A 25,664-nucleotide genomic window follows, 5' to 3' on the forward strand; every position below is an offset into this window, starting at 1 on the left:
TAATTTCTCTCCCCTTTTGTTGAAATGATTGGAAATTAAAGCCCTCCAACACAATACAACACACTTTCTGCAGGGTGGAAAGCATTTAAAATCTTACATTTCTCTGATTATTTTTTAAATGTTATCCTCCTGAACTACAGACATTACACCATGAAAGCACGAAAACACATACATGTAGACTCGAACATATATTCACATATACGGTTTCAGACACAGATCCACTTCTTTTGACAGCCTGACTCTGAGAGCTTTTTATTGGAATTAATTTCTGCATGTTTGCAGATGCTAAATTAGTTGCAATAAATAACAACAATAAGGCTGAAATCTGTCAACATCTTGACAAACATTCAGAGAGCCATTTAGTTAGGAAATATGCTTATGATATTCATTGGTCCTAAAAGAGAAAATTATTATACAGTAACTAAACCCTAAGTAAGAGCTAAAGATATTCACCTCATGAAGCCATTTCTCAACTAGCCCCTTGGCACTTGCTGGAATTATTCGCAGCACGAGCTCTACTTTTTCATTTTCTGCTGACTCCATGTGGGTAATTTCTTCCTCGTGATTAAAAGTGAGCTTGGCAATTCCTTCAAAGCATTTCCTTAGGTGTGGTTGGACATGGAGTAGATCCTTTGTCTCAAAAAGAATTCCTGAGAGATCATTGCTGCATTCAGAGAAAAAAACCTGAAAAATGATAAAAAAATTAACTTCAGAGGTATTTATATAAACATATTTTACACCAACACTAACAGCAGACAGATGAAATGGACTGTTTACCTTGGAAAGAATAGTCTTTTCTTCACCAAATAATCATTCAAGGCCTTCCTGAATGTCATCCAAAAGCTATTCTGCCTCCTTCAACTTATCCAGCATCTGGGGCTGTGAGATAACCCTCGTGGCATTGGTCTCCTTCACTGACTCCTTCGTTATTAGCCTCCTGGTGGGTGAGATAGAATACAGTGAATGTAATAACCATACTTCACACAAAAGGCTCACTCTTTCTTTTAAATTGAAAATCCCCTTATTACAAAACAAGGGGTGTTCTTTTTCTTCTACCTTTAAGTAGGACTGCCACATTCATTGCTTTTTACAAAAACGCAGCTGCTTTTTAAGCTACAAATAAATAGAATCTGCTAGGCAGTAATTCTGCTCAGTCTGAATGCATTATTTTCTAAGTCACTTTGGCAAGGGACTTTTTATTATAAACTAGAATGAACAAGGAAAGTCCTTTTCTCAACTAATTACGACCACACTTTGTTCTATACTATTAACTTACAATGCCAGATTGATCAGCTTTTTTTTTTTTTCCTTCAGCCAGTTCAATAAATTAATATGCTCTTTCTGGGAAATCAGAGGGCTAAGTATTAAAACTGTATAGACTAATTATGAAAATATAAATAACACAGAACAATAAAGAATGAGGTATCAATAACATTTGCACAATCCCTTTGATGTGCACAATGCAATTACCCGTTTTAACACCACTGATGCATGGATAGGAATTTTCTTCATAAAAAAGATTTGTTAAGCTGGATATTTTCTAAGAACTGTGGAAAAAAAGCAAAGCTGAAGCATCAATTTCATGTACCTATCCCTGGCACCCATTTTGTTATCCTGTTTCTAGACTTTCATTTTATAAAAATCAGGAATGACAGAATAGAAGTTAAACCTATGAAGACATTGAACCAAATAAATACCAGGTTTTCAATTGCTACTTTTTGCATTATAAGACATAATGCTGCATGTGTGATTTTAAAAAATAGTCGTGTTTTGGTTTTGTTTTTTTGGGTTTTTTTTAATCATCCTCTTTCAAGGATGGCTTAGTTTGCAATGAGTAGTTTGATACAGATAGATAGATAGATAGATAGATAGATAGATAGATAGATAGATAGATAGATAGATAGATAGATAGATAATCTCAAACACCAGAATATAGTTCTGAGGTTTCAGGAACTTTAGTGATCCAGAACGCTTTGCTTTGACAAAGGAAAAGACATTTAACTACATTCCAAGGGGACAACAGCAGATTTAGTTCAACCATTGTCCATAGCTTGTAACTACTGGTACACAAACACTCCAATAAGTGAAATGTAAACATTTAGGTATGGCCACATAGTTAATTTTATACAACATATACTGTGATTAACTTAATTTAAATAAATAAATAAATATGAAAATTCCTTTCTCCTTATTAGTTCAAATTCACTTTCAATATTAGGAGTCAAAATACAGCAGTGTGGTAGAAAAACCTGTCAAGAGAACTTCTGTCCAGCACTCAGGATTACAAATTAGAAAGAATCCTGGAAACAAGAATTTGCTAAGGGAAAGAAAACTGATACTGTGCCCATCATAATATCCTACTTGCATTCAAAATAATCCCATCCCTATGTAATCCTGCCTAAAATGTTATGAGGGGGGTATGTGTTGTACTTTTTCAAGCTCCTACTGTAAGAAACTATATACTTACAGCCAGCAGCAGTGTTAGTGCTTTGAGGTGCTAAATCTTGCTACTTCCATGAGGCATTTCTCAGTCCTTTCATACACTTGCCAAACTATGGACCTTTTTAGGTTGCTGCTCTCCGTACCTGGAGGCCAACCTGGATGCTAGAGTTCCAGAAGAAGCCTAGTGCATGTAGAATTAAGGACAGCAAAACCGTTCAATTAAGAAATTACTCTACATGCATCAGTGGAGCTTCCAAGATGTGAGAGTAAATTAACACATCCACACAAATATTCATCTGACTACACTTTCAGTACCACGTTGTGAGTTTATGTACAGCCAAAAAATGTCCTTTTATATTATCTCTGAAACAGTGACACTGTCTAGCAAACCACCAATTTAGGGATGTTATCCTTTGCACTAAATAATAAAGGAAATTTAACGTGCTTATTCCCGCTTGCTTAATAATATATCTGGATCTGTCCATTTAGCAACACTTCTTTTTATGATGTGACAGTAAGGACACTAGAGAAATAACTGTGAAGGCAAGACTTCAACGTGGGGTCCTGTTTTCCACAAATTAATTTCAGAATTACAGATATTCTCAACAATTTTCTGGCCAACGTCCAGACATATGACTGGCTTTCAGATTATTAAGTATTCCACCTTTAATGTTGCTAATAGCAATGATGCACAATATATTTTGATTAAAATTGAAGCTATGTTACTTCAGCTGAATCAACTAAAGACAATTGAATAGTCAGATGGCACCCTATGCTCATCCTCTACTGAGAACTAACCAACAGCTTTTCACAGAAGCCAAGGCTAGGGTGCAAAAAGACTAAGTCACTCAACAAACAGTACAGCCCTACTGGAGTCACATTTACAGACAGGAACCAGATCTATAAACTCCCAGCTTTCTAGTTTATCCATCTGACCGTGTTTCCCTACACTTCACAAGGCAGAATCAGAATTAAGATTAATTCAGAAAAACTAAAAAGACCCACCACATGTCTTTACCAACCTCCTGTAGCTACTGCTCTGCCTTGAAACTCTGTATGTTACTTGCATACGTCCAATATATTTCTTACATGACTAAATACAAGTGTTTCACAGCTGCGTTTTGATGTGTATGCACTTTCAAAATTCCACAGTTCATTCCATAGCACATCAGATATAACAAAACACAGACTTAATACTCTGAGGAAGCAACAGCAGCGAAGACCACTTTTTATGACTTTCCCCTGCCTCAAAGAAAGGAATCTCTAGGTCCCAACCATATGGGGAGTAATTTAACAGCCAAGAGCTTACCATTTCTTATTGACAGTTCTCCTCATGCTGTCCTGGAGCTACTTCTGAACCAGAACTTGAAGTCACTAGTCCATAATATCCTGCATAAGTCACAAAAAAGAAAGAATATATCCAACTGAGTTGAAAAGAAAGCATTTTCTCCCAGCTATAAAAATATTTGACATCAAAATACTCAAATATTTTACTAAAAATATTCTTCACCTGTTTCTAGTTTTACTGCATGCAGTACAATGAGAAATAAACCATGTACAAATGCTTGTTTGCCTTTCTCACTTGAATGATTCGCTAACTTACTGGGAGGCTGTGTCTCTACTGTTTCTGAGTTTCATAAAAATGAACAGAAATCAATTTAAGACAATGAACTTTAAACTTTATTTAAACTTTATTTTCCCCCTCACTATTCTAAAGTAGCACAGGTAAGGTGGAAGAGTTTTAAATAATGAAAGTCACTGAAGCCTAAATCACATACAATAGTGAAAGCTGAGATGTGAGATGGAGATGAAATCTAAAAGCTAATTAAATTCAACAAGAGCCTCTCAAAGGCAACATACCAGCTTAGCCTCCCATGCTAATATTTCGTTTTGAAGGATGTAGTAAATGGAGGGCCTTTCAGGGCTGTAAATTTCACAATGTGATCCACCAGCTAAACCTGAGATGGAAAAAAAAAGAAAAAGAAAAAAAGAGATTAGATGCATGGATTACTGTACTGAATAGATGCCAAGATAAAAAGAATAGATAAGTTAGGGCTTCTGAGGAGCTAAATTTGAAGCCAACCAGTAACACAGATTGAACCTTATTACCTCTAGTCACTGAGAAATTCCCTAGACATTTGGATGTAATTTGAAAAGGTCAGAAAAAAAAATTCCTTCACAGCATTATTGCTTCATGGTTTAAGGGTGTACATTTGCGAGATGCCAGCTCTAATCATTTTTATTGACTTGCTCTAGAGAGACAGACAGGTGTACAGGGAGGCAAGACAGATGGATAAGACACATCCTACCTTTGTTTCCAGTTTTAAAAAATATCAGAGTATTAGGTATGTTTTAATGTTAATAATTTCAGTTTATCCTTTGCCATCTCTGAGAAGGATGTGCCTTGTTTCTCTAAGTCAGCCTCAAAAGTTGGAAAAACCTGTGCATATCATTGGACAATTGCAACATTTTTTCATATTTGATCTGAGCCTTCATTGAATTCCATGCGAATCTGAAATGTATTACTGAAACTCAGTAAATGTAATAGGATTTTCTTGACAATTTTAGGTATGCTTAGTTGATTTTTCTTTTCACCTAAGGGGAGCAGCTCTCACTGAACAGATTATAAAAATGACCTTCAACACACCGACAGGTCAAGCTTTGTTAGCAATGTAGCTGTCCTGGAGAAAAAAACCCACACAAATAACCCACAACAAAAAAGCAAAAACAAAACCACAAAAAATCCCAAACAAAAAGAAACAAAAACAACAACAACAAATAAAACCAAACAAACAAACAAAAAAAAAGAAGCCCAAACCCACTCCAACTAAAACCATTTAATTATTTGATTTAACATTCACAAATGCTTGTAATCAAACATGAGAATTTGCTAACATTACACTTACAGTCAATTTTTTTGTTGTGCAATTAAAATCAAAGGAGATTTAACAACACAAAAGCAGAATTATCCACCCCAACCCTTGGAAAAGTTTAATTAGTATTAGCTTTTCTTTTGCTCAGAAGACATTTGTCTTCCATTCATAATACAAGCATCAGTATTTACTGTGTCCTGGCTCTGAACGCACTACAGAGGCAATTTTAGTGGCCATTAAAGTACATCTCTGTGAGTTCCTCCACTGTATTATGTTTATGGAGCCTGTCTGAAAGCTGACTAAAACTGTTTCCACTTGGACAAGAAAGCCGTTTCCATATGGTCATGTTCCCTCCCCTCAAACCCTGCACATTCAGAAAATAACAAGAAATTGCAGCAGAAGAACTGTATATATAGTCACCCCTCTAGAACTTTATGCCTCTGAAAGGAAATCAGAAAGGCTTCGCTGTAGTGAGGAACAAAAAGCATGGGAAATTGTTCTGCTAATGGAAGCTGATGCATCCAGTTGAAATGGGACTGTTCCCCAATAGAAAAGATACATGGACCATTTAAATATAACACCTTCTTCAAGGAAGCTTTCGAAAGAAGACGTGCACCTGCACTTATGGAAAGGGGACTGGAGAGAGGTAATCACATACTAGATTGTAACAACTGATTTAGATTTTACTACTCTTTTTTTTTAATCAGACTCCCACTGTCAGCTTCAGGATGATGCTGAAACACAATAGGATTTTAGTTTTTGAAGCTCATAGATGTGCAACTACAGAGGAACCCTCCAGCTTCTGTGGCAACATGACAACATTGCAATTTTTATTCCCGTTTTTTTTTTCCAGCAGAAGAAGTGATAAAGAAATTAATTTCTGTCATCCTTCTGATCTAAGCTTAAACATGGACTCATGAACCTTATAAATAATTTTGCCCCAAAATCCCTTATTCACCATGAAAATACGGAATGTTCAAGACACAAACATTTAATGTCAGAGAATCACTCTTCCAAAGAATATTCATCCAACATGTTTTGATGCCACTTACAACCAAGTAATGAGATGCCACCTCATTCCGTCTTTGCAAGACTCTCACTTCTTTTATCTCCTTTCTCTCTTTTTTTTTTCCTATCTCCTCAAGAGCAGCACATGTTAAGAAAAAGGTAACTTAAGTCCTGATTCATGGCACCAGATGTAGAAGGGAAGGAGAGCAAGGGTGACAGCACTTCTGTTGCACTATTAGTGGAGTCCACTGTCTGGAGGGCCTGAATAACACCAGTAAGGACATGTTGCCTTGGCTTCAGATTCAGCGCCTCTAGTTGCCATGGAAAAAGAGAGTGCCATGTCAGTGTTAAGAAATCATCAGTAAGGAGAGAACAAAACCATCATGGGTCATTTTATCCAGCTTCTTGGAAGTGATGCTGCCTGATCCTGCACATTGTCTCCTCTCTCAAATCAGCCAGGATTCAAAGACCATTTAAAGAATGGAGAGTGTCTAAGATTTTCAGCATTACACCATTCTCACTCTATCTGGACCAATGACCATAGGAGAAACTGGTACTTTGATAAGACAACCAGCTCATGATGCTCCATCCAGAGAGAGTCAAGCTGATCCTATCTGATCCTCGTGCACTGGCAAAACCACCATTTTTATATGACTATTTGCCTCCCATGTGTGGATTAATTTGCCATGCTGATGGTAAAATTATACAAATTCATCTAACTCTCACTGTAACAATAAAGTTAGTTAACTAGTGAAACAGATTGCTCAGAAAGGTGAGAAATTTTCAGTTAGTTCTAATCAGGGTCTATTCTTAAGCAATGTTCTCACAGTTAAACCACAAGTTGTTTGGTTAGGTGCAGAAATCATGCTTCTCTCATATCCAGCCTTTAAATCATAGGGTTGTGACATAAGTGGAATGCTGGTTGGTGTAACAGGGTTGCACCACAGCAGTGATCTGGTTGGGTTTCTTACTTCATGTCTTTCTGTGGGTGAACAAGAGCCTGCAAATGCATAAATATTAAATCTGAAAACAGAAACCTCACAGTCTGTGTGTCCTAACAAAATCAGAAGTAGTAAGTGCCTTTGTCTTGTGAACACTGGATTACTGAAACCTGTTCAACATACATTCTTTAACTGTAGCTAATAAAACAATGAGAATCCACACAATAAATTATTTTCTCTACTTGAAGCATGTACCCCTGCTAGCTACAGGACAGGTATTCCCTGTCCATTTTTTATTAGCTGACTTGATTGCATCAGCCCCTCCCCTCCAACACTGATATCAAAGTGAAATGTCATTTTTCTGCCCTGACCAATAGCCAGACTCCTCACAGGGCCTGAGGGAAGGCTGGATTCTCTATTCTGTTTCACCAAGTCTAGAGGTTGGTTGTCCAGGCACTCTTCAATTTTGTTCTGATCAGCAGAGATGCCCAAGCTATTCCCCTCTTCTTAAAAAAAAAAAAAATAATATAAAAAACAACAAAAAGCTGGCTACAGAGCACATCTCGGACACAATCCTAGTTTTAAACGAGCTCCAGTGTCACTTCAGTCTGCAGCAGGCCATGTTGCTCATTTATATACTGCACACAGAAGAATTAGGTAACCATTGTACAGATAAGGAGGAATGGCTTGAGAGATGGACATGAGCATCATTACTAGGATTAACTTCAATAAGCAGAGTTAGCTGGTAGCTACCAGCTTTATTACTTTTGAGAACTCCAACAAATCTTCTCTTTTCTGAATGGACTAGCTACTGGAAAAGAATGATGACTCCTGGTTTTGTTTTCATTCTTTTTTCTTTTTTAAGCTCAATATAGAAAGGTTCTCAAGTAAAGCATAGAAAACATTCCAGCTTCTTACATCATATCCTGGCAGCTAAGCCTGTTTTGCATTATTCAGAATATGTCTGAATATCAATGATATTAAGGTATAAAGGTCTTTTCAAACCTAAATGATTCTATGATTCTGTCAGTTAAACATTTACTAACCATTTGCTCTGTCATAAAAGCCACTCGGTGTTTTTTTCTATATAGAAGAATTAAGGCACTGTCAAAAAAAGCTGTAGGACACTTATTAGATGTAATGCTTATGTCTGAAATGTCAACTAATTCTTAAGATAAATTAGACTTTCTTAAAGACATAAACAAAAAAACCCCAACTTGTGGATTTACTATGCATAACAGTCCATCTTGCCAAATTCAGCAAACACTGATTCAGCTCCCAGCTCCAATATCATTAAAATTAACTTCCAACAAATTAGGTTTGGAAACAATGAAATGCAATTTAAAAAACTGTATGTACTGCAGCAGAAACAGAAAACATTTCATGCATATTTAGTGGGAAGGAAGAAAGGAGGAGAAAATCTTTTCTTGTTATTAAAGTCACTAATGAAGGGATCTCTAAAAATACATACAGGTACAGGAAGAATTTATAACCTATTTTTTCTCTCAGCATTTCAACTAGCAATTCAGTATCAGTTGATCACATGGAGAACACAAACCTGAATATTTGCATCATCAACAGCTGCTATCATATGAATTCTTCCATCTTTCCAGTCAGCAGTGGTTTAAAAAGCATTCTCTGAAACAGAGTCTTTAATGATTTGGCCATTACAGCTTGAACTTCAAGCCTTTCACCAATTTTTTTAAAGAGTAATATTTAAATCATCAGACAGAAAGATTCTTTCTGCAGTGTATTGCTTAATAGTCTCCAAGTTGTACATACTATCAATAATTATTTAACAAATTGAATCTTAATTTTTTGTACTTTAAAAAAAATATTAGAACTTATTTTGGAACCCAGAACATACGGGTGAGTAAACCACTTGGATGCCCTACAAAAGTGTAACTGACGCAGCCAAGGTTCTCCTCATGCTGTTTGTCACCTCATCAAGCAACGTAAAGTTTATATTAAGCAACACATACACCACAGGTTTATTTTTCAAATTTTGTATTGCTAAAAGATGTGTGTCTTTTTTAGGCCTCTGACTTCTCTCTGAGTGAGGTTTATGGTCTGTGGGTTCTACTCCAAAAATTTCACTCTAAGAGCATTTAAACCTAGTAGCCATAGTTAGAAAGCCTCTTTTTCAGTCCAGGCCTTCTTTAACCTCTACTGTTAATTTAGGATTTTGACAATTTCTTTAACCCAAATATGGTTAACTGCTTCTGGCTTTCTGAGCTGACACAGCACAGACCCCTCTCCAGCCACATCTGAGCTAGACAGCAGTGATATGCACTTTCTTTTGATTGGGTTCCTTTTATTGTCACCTGAAACCAACCTTTCAATTACATAATATGGGTACATAAATATGTATATATCTATAAATAGACAATATTTAAATTACAAATAAAGCCCAGAATGAATGGTCAGGATGAAGGATTTACTGTACAAGCAAGAGTGGATAAGCCTGTTGCCCTGGAGTGACTTCCATTAAGTTGCCAAAACACCATTAAACCATGGTGTTTTGATTATTTTTTGGCTGTTTGTGATAGTCCTGTGACATTCTATTATTTGTTAACTCAGTATATTTGTCATCGACAAACAAGCACAACAGTTCAAAAGGTAGTGTTAATATTTATGCCTTTCCTCTGTGACATGCTATTTATATGAATGGATTATTATTTTTCATTACTTGTATCACAGTACTGACTGGAGCCCCTGGCTGAGAGCACCACACTGTAGCACAGACTAGAACACACCATGTGCTTCACTTTGGTCTCTCAGAGGCCTTACAGTTGGAAATAAAATAAAGTAACTTGCCTAAAAACTTCCTTTTATCCCTCTTCCACACATGCATGGACACATAGCTTTTTTTAAAGAGATGAAAGACAGTTCGCAGAGAAATACATTGTAAAAGTAAGGTATCAAAGTTTTTACTATAATGAGGAAATCTAGTTAGAGGTCTGTGACTAGTGGAGTCCCTCAGGGGTCCATACTGGGACCAACACTATTCAGTATTTTCATCAGTGACCTTGATGAGGGAACAGAATGCACCCTCAGCAAGTTTGCTGATGACACTAAACTGGGAGGAGTGGCTGACACACCAGAAGGCTGTGCTGCCATTTAGTGAGACCTGGACAGGCTGGAGAGCTGGGCGGGGAGAAATTTAATAAAATGCAACAAGGGCAAGTGTAGAGTCTTGCATCTGGGAAGGAAAAACCTTGTGTACCAGTATAGGTTGGGGACTGACCTGTTGGATAGCAGCATAGGGGAAAGTGACCTGGGGGTCCTGGTGGACAAGGAGGATGACCATGAGCCAGCAACGTGCCCTTGTGGCCAAGAAGGGCAGTGGCATCCTGGGGTGTATTAGAAAGGGTGTGGTTAGTAGGTCGAGAGAGGTTCTCCTCTCCCTCTGCTCTGACCTGGTGAGGCCACATCTGGGATATTGTGTCCAGTTCTGGGCCCCTCAATTCAAGAAGGACAGGGAACTGCTGGAAAGAGTCCAGCACAGAGCCACAAAGACGATTAAGGGAGTGGAACATCTCCCTTATGAGGAAAGGCTGAGGGAGCTGGGTCTCTTTAGCTTGGAGGAGACTGAGGGGCGACCTCATTAATGTTTATAAATACATTAAGGGTGAGTGTCAGGAAGATGGAGCCAGACTTTTTTTCACTGATGTCCAGAGATAGGACAAGGGGCAATGGGTGCAAACAGGAGCATAGGAGGTTCCATGTAAATGTGAGGAAAAACTTCTTTACTGTGAGAGTGACAGGGCACTGGAACAGGCTGCCCAGAGAGGTTGTGGAGTCTCCTTCTCTGGAGGTATTCAGAACCCGCCTGGACACTGTGTGATGTGCTCTAGGTGATCCTGCCTGGCAGGGTGGTTGGACTAGATGATCTTTCGAGGTCCCTTCCAACCCCTAAGATTCTGTGATCCTGTGAAACAGGGAAAGAATTAAGACTGTGCGCAACTTGATACAATGAACTGACATTGTTCAAGGCAAACTCAAGTTGCCTAGATTCAAAAGAAAAAGGACAATCATGGCAAAAACATTTTAAAGTTATATAATCTAACTGAAAAAAGAAAAAAAGGCTAGGTAATGATAATAACAAGATTTTATTTTACACATCTGAGAGCTCATGTGCTTGGAAGGAAATATTTTGTTCCACTGGGAATCTGGTTGAGCCTTCTTCCTTCTTTCCAAAAGTACAATTTCTATTCTCAAACCCGGAGAGAAAATTAACATAAAAATAGTCTCTGACTTAAACATGGTCTGATACTACTCTGTAATAAATAAGGGACTACTGCAGGAGATGTAGTAAGAGTGAAGCTATGCAAGCACGAAAAGAAGACAAGAACTTTCAAGTTAATGTGATTGACAAAGGAGCTAATAGAGTTAACTGAGAAAGGAATTTATTTACATAGCTTAAGTCTTCCTTTCTGAGCATTTCTCCAGCACAAACATGGACAACTACATGAAAAGCAGAACACCTCTAATCTGACAGAGAAGACAGTACTGACTCACTCTATTTTTACTTCTCTTACTATCTTATATAGTTTTACATAGTTGAAAACTATGAAGATCAGTGATGAGAGAAAGATGAAACTGTGATTTGATGGAAATTTGCAGGTAACACGTTACTGCGCTTGCCTTTTTGACATACCTATTGGTGGCTTATAATTTAATGCATGAAAAACAGTAGGGTGAAGCTGAATCTGAACAGAAGAGAGATGGCAGTGTCTAGCAGAGAAAAACATTTGGAAAAGTTCACATGCAAAGTTAGTGTGATTAAAAACATTAAATAGAAATAGTTGATTAGGAGTTTGCAAGTCTTTTTTAAATCTGTGCTGACACAAGACTTACAAAAACTATTCACCATTGGTGACAGTACATCTAGATTTCTACAGGAGCTTACTAGATTAACACACCTTGGTTTTATCCATCAAGGGTAAAAGATCATTTTTTTCAGGTGCATAGCATCACTCATATGGTATTAGAAAAAAACAGCAACCAATAATACAGCAAAAGTAGCCAAAAACTCAGGACAAGCCTAAAAATGTTAAAGTAAAAAAAATATGAACAACAGGAGAAATCAAAATTACCCAAATTGTGTATGAACATAAGGATAAAGGGACAGAAAGAGGATCAGGGTAACTGATGTGGTAAGATACAGTCATGGTACAGAAACAGAAGTCAGGGTGAAAGTAAAAATAACAACCGGACTGTAAGGAAAAAGGAGCATGGAGAAGGAGGACACACTGACCCTGAAAGAGACTAGAGAACCCCACTTCTGACAGAGTCATGAAGAGTTTTTAAAAAGAGACCCTCCACAACAGTGGGTAATTGGAGCCAGAATGTGACTGTAAAGAGAAAGAACATGTTATAAATGCTCTTCTCATTTTTTGGGTGTGAATTGCTCACTGTTATATAATTAACTTAAAAAACAGAAAACATTTAGTTTATTCAAATCATATAGAGTCATTGGAGAATAAATATATTCATTTAATTTAGCAACTAGAAATTGTGAAATAGATGTAGACTAAAACTGACCTAAAGAGAAGTTCGAGTAAGTAACTGAACTGTGAGTGCTTTCCTGTAAGTGAACTGTAAGGTGTTCCTGTAAACTTATAATAAAAATACTATATTGGAACATAAGCAGAGCAGAACTTGAAAATCCAATATATTAAATTAGGATAGATACAAAAAACATCAAATATTATTTGTTAAAGCAGAAGTAAGGTGCTTTTTGACTTGCAGTCTATTAAGAGCTTTCTCAACACAGCAACAGCATGCTCCTTGCTTTGAAAAGTACCTTGGCAAGTCAAAGAGTCAATATTGACATGTTAATTGCTTTGAAGACCAGAAACATTATGGTTTGGGAACAGTGGGAACCTTGAATCCAGTGTAAATATAGAGGCAGAGGGATGAAAATGTATGGTCACTCAACTAATTCACAGAGCAGTATCCAAAACAACACAACACTTCATCTTTCATTCCAAGTCAAATCTGTATGACAAGAATTGCAATAATGCAGACTGCATGCAGCAAAAAGAAAGACCATTTAACAAGAAGATGAAGAGGGAGTTTCTGCATTACCAACAGGTTGGTCTTTCTGCCATAGAACAGTAAAGTGAAATTCAACATGAATGGTTGAATAAGGAGCAATACAGATGAGCTGAAAACAAGAATACATATAAGGAGTGCTAGAAACTGCTTCTATTCTTAGATAGGCTTCCACCCTAAGCAGAGCTGTAATGTCCTTAAATGATGGGGGGATGTAAGCCCTGCCAAGGTAATGCTAAGTGCAGATGAGCTAGACTCTCCTTTTCTTCCTCCTTGGTTCATGTTTGCAGTTTGTGTTAGGTATATTTAATCAGAACCAAATCTCCTGTATGCTTGGGATGTTTTTGGTATTGTCCTTCCATCCATAGCTTTCACATGTCTCCTGCTCCCAAGCACCTAATTTCCAGTAGACCCAAACTGATCTGGTTTCCATGGGAGAACCTTGAAAAGTCTTCACTGGAGACATTCCATACCCATCTGGATGTGTTCCTGTGTGATGTGCTCTAGGTGATCCTGATCTGGCAGGGGGGTTGGACTAGATGATCTTTTGAGGTCCCTTCCAACCCCTAACATTCTCTGATTCTGTGAAAATTCTTACAATCTTATTTATGTTAATGCATGTCTTTATTAAGCAAACTTGTGCATAAATTGTAGGAAGTATAGCTTGGACACAGCAGGCAACAGCTTTTCAGTGTCAGAAGACACCAAGCATACCTTTTGCTCATTGGATGGAAACAAGAACTCATTTTAATGCTTACCTAATTTTTATAGCTGTATCATGTAAATGCTTTGAGCAGCAGCTGATCAACTGACTGAACTGAAGGTTACACACAGGTAGAAATATTATTTGGTTTCTGTATGCTCTCACTAATAGTTCATCTGCTATTGCTGCCACTAAGATTTTGGCCTGACTTCCTATTCTGAAGGTTAAAGGTGAATACCACAGAGGCACTCCTTTCTCACTGACTTTGTTCTCAAATTATGGCTGAGTAAAGCTCAAAGTTCAGAGAGATTGTCTGCATCAAGCACTGGCTTTCTTGAGACCTTTAGGGGCATATTGCTATATTGTTTTCTTTGAAAAAAGGCCTTGGTAGATTCTTTTAAACAATGGATTAACTTGTTCCTCCTTTCATCTACCAATCTGCTGGAAAAGCATCACCTACCCAGAAGAGTTTGGCTCTGAATCATTTATCCCAGCATTTTATTAGTGAAAGCAATCATTGGATGCAATTTCTCATCAATTTTTCAAATTCTATCTTATAACAGGTTTGGTTTTGTTTGTCTGCCTCTTTCCCTGTTCTTCACTCCAAAAGGTGATGCTTCTCTTTCTCATTTACTCTTTCAGCTACACCTTGCATAAGGAAGTCAAGCTCTATTGACGGTGGTGGAGTACTTGTCATTAAATGGTCTAGTATGACATTTTATGACTCAGGACTCCTGATAAATAGGATTTATTCAGGATAAAAGCTCTTTACTAGGTCAGATGTCTCTTCTGAAGAGACAGTTGATTATACAGGATCACTCATATTTTGCAACTGTAATAGGAATGAAGTAATTCTTTTACCACAGTGGCCCAAACCTGACTCGCACCCCTGCTCTTCTACTCTTCAGCCTGAGGTAATTGCCAGCTGAATAATGTGGGTATATGTGGCTGATTTATGTAGGAATATATTCCATCTGAAAAGCTCACACCTAAGTAGTACAAGAGGGCTTGACTAAAGGATTTGGGCATAAAGTTTAGGAGGTTAGATAATTTCAGAAAATATTATCAGCTCGACATGACAACTTACACAAAACCAGAAATATTCAACCTTCTGAAAAAGGAGTAGTGTTCTCCAAATGAAGTAAGCAGCCCAAATTCTATTCACTATATTCACCATAATTGTAGAATAACAGAGTCAAAGGAGTTCTCCCATTGCAACACACACACACCAGATAATAGATTCTGACCAATTTATGTCAAAAGATTTTACACTTTTTATAATTATAACCATAGCTGCCTACATTGAATTAGGACTGTTACAGTTATCTTGAGAACATTTATGCAAGAACTCTCCAAATATGAAAACTAGAACCTTACAGCTGTAACTATTATTTTGGTACAAATAGTTAGGCACAGTACTTATAATCCTTGCTTTGCATTTTGACAGGACACTGTGGGAAAAGATTCTGTTGGAATTACTGAGCTTCACATGGGAGCTGACCTCTGAATATTTAAGCTCTGAAGCAAAAGTAAGAATAAATGGATATATGGGTATATGTGGTACAGTTGCTGTTCTATATTAAGAACACTTAAGTCAATACGTATGCTCTAGATATTCTTTTGTACTACTTTCAATCTTATTTACAGTTTTGCATGACAGAACCATTGAGGAGAATGAAGTGGACTATCTGAATACCGAAATTTGTACTGTTCTAAATAGGCCTGAGAAAACAATTTCTGTTTGTATTTCAGAACACAGCTTAATGTAATTAAAATCCTTTCTACAGCAATTTGAAAGATGAAGCTAAATCCTCTTATATAGAAAACGGACATAATTGTGTTATTGTTGCAAAATTAAAAAATGTCTGTTATTGCAAAAGATCTCTCCTTTGCTGAGATCTGTTTAACTTTTCTGTTACTTGGTTCTATTACACTTAATAGCTTTATGAAATTTGAAAAATACTTTGTTTATCTTCATTCTGGGAAAGGAGGTGGCTATAATTTGCAAATATGTTTGTCAAAAATAGACCAGTTGGATATTCTTGCCTGGCATATTGTCAGCACACATAATGAGTTCCTCCCTCCTCTCTCTCTCAGGTTCCTTTCTCTCTCACATACACACACTCAAAAATGTCTCCAGTAGAGTAAAATATTCACATTTATACTGGAAGCGATGGAGAAGAACCCCGGCCGACATCCCATCTGTTCCCATGAATTAAATTTAGAAATCATATGTAATATAGACATTTCTGTCTGAATATCATAAAGCCCTGACACATTCAGGCTTTCATTAAAAAGCTCTGAGATGTGACTTGAATAACAATCTGTCCTAGCTAATTAGTATTTTCAGTTTAGCATATTCACTTTCAGACGTATTGCTGTTTGCACATGGTAATTTAGGTAAACAGAGCCCATCCACAGCTGCATCAATTAACACTGCTAATCAAAACTGAATTCAGGTAATTAGGCACATTTATGCAAAAAGTGTGTAATTTGTGGGGAAAGCTAGATTCTTCAGTAATATTTCAATAAGTAGGAGTCTCTTTTTGCAAATAAGAGAAGGAAATAATGGTAAATCAGCTCTAACATATACATGATGAATACTCAGTGACAAATATCTAAATTAAATCTTACTAATTGGTCTGTATTTTCAGAAATTGGACTATATTTTTTCACATAAATGTTCTCCTCAGATTCCGCATCGAAAAGCGGATTCATTTCTGACTAAAGGTTTAGTGATTATTCAAACAGGCCTATAAAAGTTAATGCTTCTCAAGCAGTTTTTGAATTGTTTAACATAACGGTTCAACTTCTCATTTCCAGTCAGGCAATTTTTAATGAAAATGTCCTCACTTTATTTTCAATTTAATTTCTTCAAAGAAGGCATATTTTAGTTTATTTTAAATAAAAGCTTTTAGAATTTCTCTCACTACTCATTTCAAGAATAAAGTAATAAATATTTCAAAAACATCCTGCCTGGATCTATGAAGTTTTACCCGAAGAACTAAAAGCTTCACATCCTTTTATTTCCATCCCCTCATCACAAAAACAGAATTTTAAAACTTCCAAAAATTATGAAAACTTTAAATAAGTGTAAGAAACTTTATATTTATATATTAAAAAAATACTCATTTCTGTTGAAACAGAAAGAAGAAATCTTCATTGTAACATTATATTCCAAGAGTTTTCATATGCAGCTATTTCAGTTATTAAAATTCAGTTGTCTCTTAATCACTCTTTCAGAAACCACACAAATTTAAAAGAAAAAAAAATGCAATTATCAACTTGTAGCTAATCTTCCATAAATTGTAAGACTGATACAAAAAAATGCCTAGGCAATTAGTGATTTTTAGCAGAACACTAAAAAGAATCCAATATTTTTGCCTACTTCCAGCTCATTTATTCTTTCTAAAACAGCAAAGTAAGATGAAGTAATTTTACTTCCAAACTAGTATAACACATATACTCAGACTAGTCAGCATGTATCTTCTGCTCTGATTTCAGGATAACTTTTGCAGAGGGATATACAATATATTTTCATCATGTGTAGATTTGCAACATGGAATATGTAGCTTTTGGTAGAAGCTTCAGTGTAAAGAAAAGAAACTCCTTATAACTTTAAGGTCTGACTATATAGCTATTGAACTTGCAGTGTGTTTTGCAATCATATACACTATATGGTATGTACATGAATAAGAAAGTTTTCTCTATATAGGAAAGTGTGATCTGATCTATTATGAAAAGATGTATTAAAAGCGCTTAACGTATTCTGTAGTTAAAAGGGTATCCAACCTCCAATTTTCAGTCAGCTATTGGCAGAGCAGAATATTGAGAGAATACTGATGGAGAGCTCAGAAGAAAAATAAAGCTTGTGGAGGAAACAAAATTTTGGAACACTTTCTATTCAAATAATCACAATGACTACTGTTAATGTAGGGAAATGTTAGAAAGCTGAACAAGACCATTTCTAACCAATTATCAGACCAATTTAGTGCAGTTTCCCCTGCCATCCTTACTGGGGACAATGCAAAATTATGTTATAACTTCACCTTTTTCCCATTTTTCTGTTGTGTGTGAGAAACATTCACCTACATGTCATACCACAAGCTAAACAGCTGTCCAGTCTCTCACCTGGCTTATTAACATTGACATACAGTGAATATCATCAAAACAATCTTATGTGACCTGCCTCTGAAAGGACTTGCCCTGCTTGGTAGATGCTTTCTTGAGAGAGTGAAACAGAAGATGAAATGGCTAACAATGTTTATTTTACATGTTGTACTCTGTAGGAAGTGTGTACAGTGACAACATCCTAGGCTTCCCCCACCCCCACCCTGTAAGAACTTTTTTGATTGCAGTAGTCAGATGTAGTAAGTATTCCAACAGTCTTTCCAGGAATATTTTCTTACGCTATCTCATCTCTTCTGCCTGACTACATTGGTAAATATAAACACACACATTTAGGGCCATCTCTCCATATATAGCATGCATTACTACTTCATCATGAATTGTCTTGATGCACCATTCATTTGAAAACTTTATATCATGCTAGAGTATCATTATTTCTTGAAATTTTGAAACTTTTTTTTATGGCAGCATTAGCTATTAACAGACAAGTGCATAATGGATATATCAAAAAAGAAATATTATATGAAAGTTGGCTGGAACAATAGGAATTTCTCACATATGTAGCCCCACTCTTTGCTCCTCTCCTGCACTGCTCTTCTGTAAAATATACAAAGGGATGGAGACATCTAGCTACTAAAATGTAAAGAAAAATAGTTGGGTGCTACATACCTGCTATTGTTAACTAAAATATGATAGATATGTATGACTAAAAAGATCCTACAAATACTGTTTTCCTCAATTTAAAGAAAAGTTTCATCCTACTTCAAGCACTCAAAATCATTCCAGGATTGTAACCAAAACAAAAGATATTTAAAGTTCATATTTATTTTGTCTACACAGCGTGCATCTTATTATTCTGTTTAAAGAGTTCATGTTCCCAATACTCATAGGGTCATACCAAGAACGTGCAAAAATTTTAGTTTGAGGAAAGCAGAAGATAGAGCCCAAAGCCAACAATTAGTACTCTACACCTTACAAGAGCAAAAAAAGTTAAATAATTCACAAATGTTGCAGGAAAAGTTAGTTCCACAATTGAAAATCAGGCAGAGACTGTTTTGGCAAATGGATCTCTTTGTTAAACATCCTACTAACCCTAAGGTATAATTCAGTACCCTAGAGAATCCCTCTATACTTTTGCCAGCTGTTCCATTTAGGTCACTCCACCACAAGTTTAGCTTTTATCTATTTCTCACTTTCTTCACTGGGTCCCAGAAGCAGAAGCCCATCTCTCTGAAGGCTGTTTAAAGTGTAAATGAAAACAACGAGACAGAAATGAGCCACTACCTCAGGGTCCTTACTTGCTGAACTGCAATTCCTTGGACTTCCCTATCTTGACAGATACAATAGGAAGTCTTCATTGATGAAAAGTGAGGAGGAAAACTGAATATGGAAGGCAGATAACATCTTCATTATACTTTTAATGCTTTGTAGCTGCATTGCATTGAATGAAAGAATAGGAAATTTTCTAGGCAGAAAGTGAACTCAAGGCCAAACAGTTGAAGCAGCAGCCCTCCTGCCCTTCAGCCCAAATCCCAACACCGCTACTGCTGGAATGTAAGGAAAAGACTGCAAATAGCCATTTTTATCTCTCCTCAGGTGGTCAGAAAGAGGTGAACTCAGGGGGAGAAATGGGAGAGGAAAAAAAAAAGTGTGTGTGGGTAGTTTGATCTAAAAAGCCTTGGGTACAGATCTGATCCACTTGCCTCCCTCTCCAGACCAGCAGGTGAAGGAAGGAGAAAGCAGACAGTGACGCTTCAACAGCTTGTTCTTGCTAACTGAACCAATCTCAAGTCACTAAACTGTTAATTTGGTGCAAGGCTTTTAACAAAGACATAATTTCTTACCAAAAGCCACAAAATTATATGAATTTCAAATGAATCCAGTTATAATGCTTCTAGCCAGTGTAAAGCCCTCAGAGAGCCACTGTAGTCCTCCATAACTACTTTTAGACAGTATATTGCTTTATAACACAACACTGATCTCTTACTCTGGGAAAACTAAGTGTAACTCATTACAAAACAAACCACTGCCCTGACATTCATTTGTCTGTTAAAAAACCCACAAACAACAAAAAACAGAGCGAGGCAAATACTCTGGGAGGAATATCTCGAGGCAGATACTCCAGGAGGAATATCTAAGTGTTCAACTTTTAATGAAAAGATTCATAAAAGATGCAGCAAGCGTATCGCTGAGGTCTTTCCAATTTAATCTTAATTAATAAAGTTTGCACACACAGATACCAACAGTAATGTGAAAAAGAACTATAAATTCCATTGGAAATTAACTTCCTAGGTTTTCAAAGGCTGTTCAGTAGCATAGGCACAGCGACTCTGATGACAACCTGCATGACTTCACATATGCAAGTAATCCCATGGGCTTTAGGCAACTGCTGAGGCTGTGTCCTGATCCTACCCATTCAGCATGACGTACTGGCTCCAACCTAAGCAGCCCCCTGTGCACATTCAGGAGAAAGGGCTGGAATGGCAGCACTTAAGAAGCGCAGAGATTTGCACACCTGCTCCTGAGGAAGCGCTTTGCCGGTCAAAAGGTGCAATTCTGCAAGCTTGCAAACCTGACTTCTTAAGGGTTAGGGAGAGGGGGAAAAAAACCAACACAAAGAACACCACACATGCAGCTTTACTTCTAATTCTGCAATGTTTCACACCGGCAAGCAACCCAGCTCCGGAGAGCGGCTTGGCAAGGTGGGACAGTGATCCTCACCTGGGTGACACTGCCCACTTGTGCATGCCTCTGTCAGTTGGAGGTCTATGCTAACAGATAAAGCATAACCATCGTGGTTTTCACTGCTTACCTGACTGACGTGCCTCCATGAGTTCCTGCAGACATCCCTGCATGCTGAGGGTTTGTTGCTGCCACCAAGTTCGGCGCTCCTGTGGTGCGGCTGCTCCGGCAGTGGTGAGCAGAGCAAGAGCCGGTTGCCACTGGCTAGTTCTACCAGTGCCCAGTGGTGAGCCGTCTGTAATCACATCTCACTGAGTGCAAAAGGAAAATTAAAACTTTTTTTTTTTTTCTCTTACACTCAAATGACACAGCATACTGTTCTGTGTTTGCATTTAAATTGGACAGAATAATTTACCACTGGCTTTTAATTTCAGAAGGGTTAATCACCTCAGCAAAGGTCAATCAAACTTTAATCTCCAATAAAATTGCAGTAGCTTCAGTCACCTGCAGGACATTTATTATATTCTTATTTCCATGCAAAAGAATGCATCACTAATCTTCTAACTCTTTACATTAGCACATTTGCCATTAACATTTTACTAAAATTATCAATTCCTATGAAACTATTACAAGAGCTTGTTTCTACACATCTCAGAAGATAATCCTGTTAAAAAACAGCCACATGTACTGTGACATTGCTTTAGTTGTCTGCTCTAATCCTCAAAACCGTTTGATACTCCAACTGAGTTCTATCAATGCACAGTTTCAATTACACAAAATATTACAGGGTTTAGTTTAGAACAACAATATACTGTTTTAGTAACTTCATCTTCCCTATTGTCTGCAATCACACTACTAACCTATTTTGCCACTGTTCCCAGCATTTTCTATTCAAAATATAGATTTTTAATTTTGCTTAGCAGCTCTTGAAAAGCAGTAGATTTACAAGGATAAGTTAAAACCTAGAATCTGTTACTGACAATAGGAGTAATCCTGATTATAGGAATATTTTTCTGGCCTCACAAAACAGAAGTTTCTTTTGAGGCATAGCCTGTTGGCAAAAAAAAAAAGAGATAAAGAAAAAAATTTTAGTTGGTACTTCCAATTTGCTTTACTAATGAAAAATAATTTATCTGCTATTAAATTAACTGAGAACTGCAAAATCTCTCTGAAAAATTCAAGTCAGGATTATTTTAAAATTACCATTGCGATAATATCAGCTCAAAAATAGAAAATTATTTAACTCTAAACAGAAAATTGTAAAATAGAAAAGAGCGCATCCCCCAAATACGTTTTTTTTTTTTAAATAAACATCAGCCATGTTAGGTAGACAGCAATACATTCCTTTAAAAGTCTACTGTAGCAATTTCATCTGAATACTCAGAACTAATTTACCTGTAAAGATATAGAGAAGAAGAGCTGCAGAATACTCAGGGAGAGATAATTACGGAACAGAAACAACGCAAACAGTTAATTTCCCAAATTTTAGAAGATGGTACCAAAAAGTCAAAATTACTTGGGCAGAAAAATAATAATACCACCAAAATAAATGGGTCTCCCTTATTCTCCTACCATGGCCATATTAGGTCCTGTGAGAAAGAGAAGGAACTGTCTTATGCCATCTTACATCTACTGAAAATGTATTTTTTAGCCATAATAACATTTTGACATACCGTAATGTAAATAAACTGTTCTTTCCCATCTCAATATCTCCTTCTCTGTCTCTCTGTCTCTCTCTGTCTCCGTCTCTCTCCTCTTTTTCTTTTAATATATGGCACACAGACAGACACACGCCCCCGTCACTGTCAATATGCACACTCATTAGCAATATGTCAGGCTGGCATTTTCAACACATACTCCAGAGCATAACTGAACTACCACGCAGTGCACACACGCGCACACACACACACAGGTAAATATACAATTGCAGAGAAGAAGAGCTCAGCGGAATCATTTTTAACTCGGAAAACTAGGTAAATGTACAAAAGGAGTAAGAGAGGTTCTCAGGCAATATTTTACAAAGGTGCTGCGAAGTGGCTCTCCAGCTAACGGCACCGATGCTGCTCTCATTTCACACACGCAAACACACACAGAGACACAAATATGCATATACAAAAGCAAATATTTTAGCAAGACATTTTAATGCTGAATTACGAACTCAAGAATGTAAGTTTTCCCTGGGTTGTTTGGGATTTTTTGTTTGTTTTGGGTTTGGGTTTTTTTTGCATTTAAATTACATCCTAACTTGAAGTAATGAAAGAAAAAAAATATTACAAAAAACATAAACCCAAACTGAATGATGAGTTCCTAGAATATAGACTGTCAGCAGCATTTGTAGTTCCTCAAACTGAGACAACTAGCTATGAAAATAACTGCATCTGTATTTTTTTTTAAAAAGCATCTGGCAAGACAGCAAAACCACTTAATAAGGTGAGTAGCGCTGAACTACGGTTTTGATTATTCACCTTTTGATGCACTGATATAGTATATTCTAGATTGCTATTGCAACTGCTTTAAAACACGACAGAATAGCTTCACGTGGCAGCCTGAAATGAAAGATACCATCAAAGAACCATCTAGTTCATTTTTCAAAAGAACAAACAGGGGAGAAATGTATGGGGGAAGAAACATACCTTTAGTTATCCCAGCGAACGACTTCTCAGCACACCTACATCGTCCTGTGGCTCCACCAGTACAAAACTCGACACTGCAGTGCTTGTGATCTCTGTGACAATGGCATCATACTGCCGGCAATTTTTTCGATTAAACTTCTCAGACATGGTAGCAACTTTGTTAATTATGATATTAGCCAGCTGGCGGGTACAATCAATCATCCACTGTAAGAAAGCCAGACAAAGCGACATCTAATCATTGCAACCAGAGCAGATAAATTTTGTTCCTTTCTTATACGTGTCACAGATTCTATCCCTCCTGACCCTCTACACAGCCATCGACTGTCAAATTTAGATTCAGCAAGCTCCCAGCTTTTCTTTATCCCTGCCTTAGATCTGAAACTCCTGGTTATCAGGAAGACATACGTCACCAGCTGTCTCAGAACAGGAAGGCAATCAGGTGAATAGTACTTATTATCTCTCATTGCCTTCTGAGGAGCGACAAGATTGATTTTGGACCAACAACACATCCAGATCTCAGGCATAGCTACTATGGCATCAAGTCTAGAAGCTGATGCATATGTAAAGCTGACCTCAACCTTTTTTAATGCCACATACCAAAAGTCTGAGGGTTGCTTTTTTGGGGGGTCTTTATGGGTAGTTGTTTTGTTGGGTTTTTTGGTTGGTTGTTTTTCCCAAAAATAACTCATATTTTTTTCTTCACAGCTGCACTGGATATTTCCTTATTCCAGGCCTCCTTGCCCCCACCTCAAAAAACCCAGGCAAGCCAACTGCACTGTTACTCAGGGGACTGTGTTTCACAGTTGGATAGTCTTAATTGGGCCCACAGAAGCAGTTAGCTACCATTAAAGCCTTCTCTGTATACATCTTCCTCTCAACTAGTCTGACCATCTATAAATCCCAAATAGTGAAGCCAACACCTTGAGAAGGCTACACATGCAAATACCTTATAAGCCCAAAATATAAAAACATTCTAACAAAATTTGAGCTTATAGTTAATTTCAGAATTGCCCTAGAAGACAGTAACGCTTGAGCCTTTCATTTATGGCAGCATTGGACTGTCTTTTCATTTACAGCAACATTGGACAACCTTTCACTTACAGCAGCATTGGACAATTTTGTGCTCCTACTGTAAGACATTTTTTTGCAAACTAAATACACTGCTAAGTACCGGAAGGTAATTCATATAAGGTAGAAACAAAAGTTACAATAGAATAAATGCCATCCCAATAACTCATTCTAGAACAAAAGAAAAACAAAACCCAACTTGCTACATTTCAAAATGCCTGCTGACAGTTCCTTTTAACTAATTATATCAGAATATATGAGTCAACACAAATTTATAAGGACATGCAAAAAATTTTATGACCACTTTTGGATTCATAGAGTCACACACTGGCTGCCCTGGAACTTGGACCAAAGACTGCTTTTCCCAAATCATATCTTTTCAATGTGATCCTATGCTTGCTTCACCTTAATATAAGGTTAGTTTAAGATTAAAGGTAGCATACAGCAACACTCCATCTTTAACAAGAATATGTTCTGGAATTGACAACATAAAACTAGCCCTCTTTTTAGTAAATCTATTGAATACAATTTATTTTTTTTTCAAAGCTTTCACATATAATTCAGATAAAATATTCACAAATACAAACAATCCAAGTATTTTCACAATCCAAAGGGAAAATAGCGACAGTTAGAAAATGGCACTTTGTGGGAGTAAGAATTATAGCCTGACCTCACTCTCTCGAAATCACGGTCCTGCAAGAACTTGCTTTGCCTTTCAGAAGTCAATTTTTTCTTTTATGTAACTGTTTCATTTGGAAAGTTTATGAGGCCAAATACAGGAATCTTTATGGTGTTCATGATTGGTCAAAGCACAACTAATTGCTTTCTGATATTTGTTGGAAAGGATGAGGGCAAGAAAATAAATTACTTCCTCCAATGTAATGTCATCACTGCAGTAATTTTAGATGACTGATCAAGTATTCACCCAGCTTCTCAGGCAGATATTGAAGACAGCACCAGTGCTGTGCTGCCTCACACATCCAAATTGTTAACAAGTTGAGATTTATCTCAAGTAACTCTACACCGTATTTTCACCAATGCAGTGGCAGACACACTGCTACAAAGCTCAATCCTAGCCCAACTAGAATGACTAATTCACTTTATTAAAATATCTGCTGGCAAGCGG

At 37.0% G+C, this 25,664-nt stretch overlaps 1 long non-coding RNA gene across 1 annotated transcript; it reads right to left on the reverse strand.

Annotated features, from left to right (window-relative positions):
- Positions 1-429: 429 nt before the first annotated feature.
- Positions 430-23,668, reverse strand: LOC127391016 (uncharacterized). Its single transcript, XR_007890997.1, has 6 exons — positions 23,471-23,668; positions 20,968-21,148; positions 4,303-4,400; positions 3,752-3,831; positions 778-937; positions 430-684 (listed from the first exon to the last, which is right to left on the reverse strand). It is a non-coding gene; the product is annotated as an uncharacterized LOC127391016 (long non-coding RNA).
- Positions 23,669-25,664: the final 1,996 nt, after the last annotated feature.

Source organism: Apus apus, chromosome 1 (genome assembly GCF_020740795.1).
Source record: "Apus apus isolate bApuApu2 chromosome 1, bApuApu2.pri.cur, whole genome shotgun sequence".
Lineage (NCBI taxonomy): Eukaryota > Metazoa > Chordata > Aves > Apodiformes > Apodidae > Apus > Apus apus.